A 7,912-nucleotide genomic window follows, 5' to 3' on the forward strand; every position below is an offset into this window, starting at 1 on the left:
ATGGACGGGAAACAATGTTGCGTGAATCTGACGGTCCAGCCGTCCAGAGGACTAATTGATGAGGAGTTCATAGTCCTGGTCCAGAAGGTCTCACCTGGTTCAAGCTGACTGTCCACATTCTCCACCACTCTGAACAAGTGGGAGGCGTTCAGGCACTACACTGCCAATGCCACCGGGACTGTGAATGGTATATTGTTCAAGATCTACACTCAGATAATTAAGGAAAATAAATTCAGAAATGCTTGAATGATACTGAAACATACCAAAATAAACCGAATCATATAATAACATTTGGGAATTGCATACAAAGAATGAACATTAAATCAAGATCAACACCTTTTAATTGACAGTTTCAGAGGATCTCAGTCTGGGCGGGACATATTCTGGGGTTGAACCGATGGGACTGCTGTGGAGCCTCAGACCAGTTCCAGGCAGCAAACCTGGACTCAGGTACACCAACCAGGCCAGAAGTACTCAGCTGATACAAATTAGTACTGAATCAGTTACAGTGTTTCCCAATAATAATTCAGTTAAAAAGCGCTGTGTGATTCCAACTTTCATGACATTTCATAAAGTTGTGAAGCAGCGATGGCAATAATATGTAAATAGCAGAAACCCAGAAACCCTGAGTTATCAGTATAAAATCTGACTCTGCCATCATCATCTTTCAGGTTGAGTAAGATGAACGTCCAGACTCCAATGGAGGTCACAGTTTCAGTCTACCAGGGTCACAAGACTGACAGTTTTGTGGATCAAGTTCCGCTATTGCATTGGTGGAGTGCTGGTACATGGCGCCTAGCATACAAAGGATCCCGATCACAGAGGGTGGACTCACTGCAACCCTTTTCCTGCCACCAGGTAGGACCAGGAGGAAGTCTGGAGGGAGTTGTTCTGTAGGTGTAGCTCAGACTCACACATCAGGTTCAGGTTTATTGTCAGTTCTACACCTATTTTAGTCCATTAAAGGCCTTTTAGATGATTTTTTTTAGATGATTGAGTTCAAGTAGCAGGGTGCTGACACATAAGTGGCTCTGTAGGCAAGCATTTGTGACTTGAATTTGATTCTAGTGTTCATGGAATAACATGTACCCATAAAGGATTATTGAAGAACAGAAGCGAACCCCTCCAAAAGGGCATTTAAGTAGAAAATGTGAAAGATAACCATAGACTGTACCAAGAGCTGGCTGACTTAGATAAGCCCCTATTCCCAAAGCCGCACAAAGAGAAGGGGTACCTCAGGGTATCCCTGTGAGGAGATTGGATAATAATTTTTATCCCTGCCATGACACATGAAAGAAAAATACAACAATATGATTTCACTAACAAGGACCACACCTGCAAAGTTATGAATATTAAAGTTTATTGCATATAATGCATAATGAGATGATGAGAATATTGGGGAGGGTAGAGGGATGAGGCTTGTAGGATGAGGGATTAAAGGTAAGGGATGGGGGGATCGAAGGGTAAGCGATGAGGGGTCTAGGCCAGCGATGAAAGGTGGATGGGTGTTGTGTCTCTGCAACTACAAAATATTAAATAAACACCCTATACACTAGAAGTAAGGTTAACCCGTGTCTGAACGACTGTTTACTTTTCTTTATAGAGAGCGTCATCCATGTGCACCACAAACTACCAATCAGCATTTGATAAAAAGGGGAGTGACTCCGCTTTAAGTAATAGTTCCATTCAAAACACCACTCCTCCCCCTTTAGATTTATGCCACACATCTGAACATACAGTTAAACATTCAATTTGCAATGCAACTGGTTACATAAACAACATTCAACATTAAATGCTTTCCTATGTAGCAGATATTTTTCGGAACAATAGATTTGAACGGAAGTATAAAACTAAATACTGGAGTCACGACTGCAGAAGTCAAGTCAGTCCATTATAATTCACAAGTCAAATCTTGTGGTTGGTGCCCTCTTGCTTTTGGGATAACGCCTCGGGTGGTTCTGTGTCTCTCTTTCCTATCTCACAACATTTGTTACTGGCTGCTGGTCCACCAGTGCCATTTGGAACACTTTTGCTGGATCCATATGTTGTAGACTCTTCTTCTTCAGTTTTCAAGAGTGGAAGATGTGACAACCCGTCAGCGTTACAAAGTTGCTTGGGAAGTTCTTTAAAGAGTGGGCTCCTAGGAACAGTGCCCAATGCTGTAACAGAGTAGTTGACATCACTGGAATTCCCTTCCTTCTATCACTCAATTAAACTTTTGGCCATAAAGGTAGTGATGGAACTCTTTCATGCCCCACACAAGACTGGGGGCCTCTCGATCAATTTGTGCATAATTGAGTTCTGCGATTGTCAGTGCTCTTGAAGATCCATCAGCCATAACATGTGACAACACTGCACCGATGCCATAGGGGGACGCATCACATGCCAGACGGATGGGCCGTGATGGATCATAATATGTAAGTAGTTCATCTAAGGTAATCAGTCTTTTAGTCTCTTTGAATGCTTTCTCACATTTTTCTGACAACTCAAATTTAGTCCCTGTCTGTAGTAGTGCATTCTGTGCAGTACAGTACAGTAGCGAGATACATTTGCAGGTCTTGGTGCCTGTAGCACTACTTCAATTTTGTCTTGTAATTTGTGTAAGCCATGTTTATCCACAATATGAGATTTCAGTCTTGAAAAACTCAAATTCTTCCTTTTTGCCTGCAGATCATATTCTTTAAGCCTGGTAAACACCTAACTGATGTTCTGAAGATGTTCTTCATCATTCTTGCCTGTGATTAGAATGTTGTCAAGATGGCATTGCGTTCCTGGTATATCCTGAAGAACTTGATCCATTGCTCTTTGCCAGATAGCTGGAACATCTGAACAACAGATGCAAGACGGTTATACTGGTACAGTCCCGTATGTGTGTTGATGGTAAGGAATTTGACTCCTCCACTTCCATTTGTAGATACGCCTGTGATAAGTCAATCTATGAAAACTTTTCTCCACCTGCCAGAGATGAGAAAATGTTTTCTATCCGTTGCAAGGGATACTGCATTGTACACAGCACCAGCGTTATCCATATTATTTTACGGTCTATAATAAATACTTATGCATAAGACAGCTACGGTCTCCGTCTTCCTGATTGTACTGCATACATTTTTCCATTACAGCCTTGTCTGTTTCACTTCCTGCAGACCTTTTCTTTAAACAAACAATTATTTGCATCATGGGAGGATTTATCACGTCAATAACATTTTTGCCATTTCATTTTCCATGCTCTTAGCTGCTGTCTCGAATGAAATGGTAATAGCCAATGCTTTTTTGTAGGTCAGATCTTTTTCTGCCAGTAGCCTTTTCTGAGTGCCTGAAAATTGAATGACACATACAAGTCTGTCCCTTAATGCATCAGAAAATCAATCTTTGAAATCACAATAGTAGTAGTTCTGCCATGTAATCACAAAAGCTCTCATCCATTGACTGATTTCTCTTGTGGAATCTGAATCTTTCAGCTATAAGGGGTTTGGGGTTCAAGTGTTTTTTCAATGTGGTAACAATCAGATTGAATGTTTTCCTAGACGATTTATCAGCACTCACTGGATTGCGTAGAAGATTGTATGTTTTAGCTCCCATTAAACCTAGGAGAACAGAATTTTTTTTAAATATCCCACTTAGTTTGCATCACTCTTTCAATGTACGCTTCCCAGTCTTCATTGGCACTATCAGATTCATACATTTTCCTGACAAAAGCCATTATCACATTACTTCACTTTAGCTTTGTGCCGTCTTTACTGTGTGTTTTGTTTCAAAGACACAATTTGTTGTGTCTTTGCAACTACATATTAAGTTGCTTTTCTGTATATGTAGTGTGCAGTCTTTGGGTTGAACCACTCTTTTCTTAATGTCTGACTGGGTTGGAAAAGGATACTTGTTAAAGATCCTCCTGCGTTTTTTAGACACTCTTTTCAGGGTCTTTCTTTGAAGGTCTTGGGGAGACCAAACTGCATGGAAAGTCATCTCCAGGATACAGGTGATGGTATTGGAGTTGGTCTATGGTTCCCTCTTTGTTATTGTTGTGATTTTACTCCTCTGGCTTGGCCGCGAACCTGGGACTTTGGCTATGGGAGTCCGACGCACTAACCACTTAGCCAAAAATGCGTGTTGCAGCGCCACCCACTAGCACGTCTCTTAGGGTGTTGACGAATGATCTTACAAACTGCAGTCGCATTGTGGTATGGTGCGGTCAGTACTATTTTTGGGGTTTTTCAATTTACAGAGCCAGTGCTGAGCCGAAAACCCTAATGGACTTTGAGTAAATATTTGCAAATTTTTACAAAACGTGTATTGCTTTAGAAGCGCATACTGCCCCTTTTAAGGACCGATTTGAACCACCCCCTCGGTAGCATTAAAAAAGAAGAGAAGAAACACAACCCTTTGATAGTACTTGGACGGCTTCAACTGAATGTTTTTTGAGCAGAGTTGTTTCCTGAGCCTGTTTGAATGCAGTTGTAAATGCCCCCAAAGCCATTGAAGTATTCATCACATGTGATTGCTGGCACAATGGTGGGGGATATCGCTTGGATGAGGTTGGTGGGAAAGGGGTCAAGCACTAATGTAGTAGGTAAGCTATCTTTCAGGAGTTTTCATACCTCGTTCTCCATGAAAGGGGTCAACGAGAGAGATAAACCATTGACCAGGGGGAGACAGAGAGGTTCATGCCTTGGGACTAATACATATGCTTTGTTATAAAGATGGAAATAATTTCAGTGTCTGCTGATCTGGTCATTGTAAAAAGCAGTTTTGGCAACACTGATGCTGGTTTGAAAAGGAGTGTCTGAGTGACCTTATGAACTGCAGGGTCAATTCTTTTTTTCTCTCTGATAATTTCTGGTGCCACTTAGATATGGGGGCAGTACAACCATCCTATATATCGGTGGTCTCGACGAACTAGAGTCAGATCCCAGATCTCATTCTACATTGCATGCTCTGCTTGTATTCAAAGGTTGTTTGTCGTACGATGAATAAATCCAGCCACTAGTGAAGAGTCAAACTTGTTGTTCAAAAGATCAAAGAAGCACAGCCTGTGGTTGAGCCACCATTTTGTAGTTTCTTTGTTTACCGCCATCTTTTTTGTAGTAGTTCTCAGACCTTTGACCTCCACGGCCATCTTGGTCTGTGTACTCTCACTCACACTCTCAGACCTGTATATATTTACATTTGTTAGATTAGATATTGTTGTTTCAACTTGTTATATTTTAAATGAATGTTATTAAATATACAGTCTGGTCTATATAATATTGCCAACCGCTGACCAGTAGAACTCAAAATCCTTCAACCTTAGCTAAGTACAAAGTTAGCCATAACTGATCAACTATATTGCTCAGACAAATGGTGCCAAATGGTAGTATTACCTATGTCAAAGCCAACATTTATGTGTTTTGACTCTTTTGAAGGCCCCGGATGTTTCCCTGGCCTGTTGGACTTGTGGGGGGCTACAGTGAACTTAGTGGAGTACCGTTCAGCGCTGTTTGCCTGAGGCAAACAGCCTGAACGGTACCTGGCTTCGCCTCCCTGGCCCTGGACTACCTGACGCCTAAAATCACTAAGGAAACTGGAAAAGTGGTGGACAAAGAGTACTTTGAGGTAAATCTGATTGTGTCCCAAAAAACGCAAAAAAATTCATGAAACCTGAATGTTTTGGTCACATGATTGCAGCAGAACTCAACAACAAGGTGACACAACCAACTCTGACATATTTACTCTGAAATAATTGTGGCTAACATGATAGCAGACCTACTTAAATCATCCAGCAGACACACACAGCAACGTGATCATCTTATTTGACTTGTGTGCATCCACACAACAACCTTTGCTGGTCCTCTGATAAATCTGTTATTCTGAAGCCCAAGGTAACATGTTCAAATGTCCTGTCTTGTTCAAACGACAGTCCAAACAACGACTACTTGGTTAATTTACTTATCTTTCTTTCAAGGTCATTAATGTTGTCCTTATTATCAACAGTCTCCACCAGTGTGAGAAAGCATAAACATCAAGGTTTCGTTTTAGTTGTCTCCATATGGTAATTGCTTTGCCACGGCCCCATTAGTTACATTTTTGAGGAGGTGCACATCATACAAACTTATTCACAGATAAACTGCAGCCTGCTTACTGGTTACCATTTGCCCTAGGCCAAATTATGACTGGGAGCCCCCCGTGCATGTCCTAGTGCCGCTCCCCCGTTGGACTACGGTCAAAGGAGGAGCGCACACTGGTCTTGCTCTCGCTCGCTGCTGTGCACTTATGAAAAAAAAGGGGGACACGTCGCCTCTGCCAAGAATCGGCCTTGCTGGTTACAATCATTTGTTTTGGGTGTGACATGGATAGAGTCACACACTCTAAGTCACATTGTTGTGTCATACTGCTCACATAAAAATAAAAATGGTGGCAGGCACCAGGATGTTTGTCTGTTTTGTGTCATTAAACCCATTAAAAACTGGTTTGCATTTGCCTTTAAACAGACACTGTTTCAGAGAACAGACTGGTAAACTATAACCCAACTAGTGTATGTCCAGTCTGCTGCCACACAGAAGTAGCATAATAAAACTGTAAAAACCTAAAGACACAATCCACTGATGAACAAAACAAGTAGTACAATACTTAGATCCTGTTGTAACTCCTTTTACCCCTACTGTCTGACAAGGATTCATGTCAAATAATATCTATTCTACTGATGCTCAAGGCATATTTCTGATCAGTAAAAGTGATTCAAACACAGAGCCTATTCAAACGTTATTGCTTGAAATTAATTATTGGCATATAAAACAGACTACTCTGTACTACTGTTGCAAATCACCTTTTAGTGAAAATGATTGTTGGTTGACTCTTTTTCTAAAGCTAAACACTATGTTCCTTCACGTATTAAGAATGATATGAAGTTCTGATCCTGATATCAGACATAAGAGATCAGTGCATCAAACAGTTAATTCAGCCAACAGTAATAAATTACTTATCATGCTAATAATGTAACATTTCAAAAGTATGGTAAAAATAATGATTTAACTCATTTAACCACTATTCTCCTTGCTACAAACACCTCAAGCATGATATCAGCTCACTGGAGAACTGGACGTGAACAAAGTTACTTACTAGTTAGTTTTTGTTTATGCTGCATAAAAAACATGAGTTCAGATTAGAGATACTATGGATAAACCATTATAAAAGGAACAAAATACAGAAGCGCTGTAATAGGAATCTCTTTTTCAGAACTAATATTCTAAAAAATAATCCACAAGTTTTCCAGGAGTCTTTTTTTAAGGTAAGGAACATCGTTGCACAAATTAAGTCCTCTAACATTCAGAGGATAGCTCAGTCAAAGATCACGCCCTGCTTCACACCGATTACCAGCTGCCAGACCACGATGACAGCTGTTTTATGGGAATGTGTCATCAGTTAAAAAAAGGATTTTAGATCACCCATCAGATGTTCTGTGACATCATGTAACACAAACTGTCACAAAACTGCTGCTGCTTTAATGGTGTGTTAAGAGAAAGCTTGCAAATTCCCACTGTGTTTTCCTGCTGCAGACAGCCTACAGAGTCCTGCAGCAGCATCCTCAGGTCCTCGGCAGCAGGATCGCCATGCTGGGACTTTCCTTGGGTTCCAGTGTCACCCTCAAGGTGGCTGTTTACTCTGAAATAATAAAGGTAAGACAATAATTTTTTCAAAGCTAAAAAGTTTTGTTTTACACATTCTGTGTAGTTTTTTTGGACTGTCACTAGCTTTTGTGCAATATGTATTAGTGGGAGTCATCTGCAGCAAGGTGGCGTGTCTTTCGAGCAAATAATGGATTTCTTTAAAATGTAAGTCAATCTATTGTAAGTGATTAGAAGGTTTCCAACTCAGTCATACGGTGAATGTCTTTATTCTGGTCCTGCACCCCAGGGGGAGGACCCAGGGGCGACTCTAG

The 7,912-nt window shown here is 40.9% G+C and overlaps 1 pseudogene; it reads left to right on the forward strand.

Annotated features, from left to right (window-relative positions):
- LOC118315388 lies at positions 1–7,912 on the forward strand (annotated as a pseudogene).

This window comes from Scophthalmus maximus, chromosome 7 (genome assembly GCF_022379125.1).
Source record: "Scophthalmus maximus strain ysfricsl-2021 chromosome 7, ASM2237912v1, whole genome shotgun sequence".
Lineage (NCBI taxonomy): Eukaryota > Metazoa > Chordata > Actinopteri > Pleuronectiformes > Scophthalmidae > Scophthalmus > Scophthalmus maximus.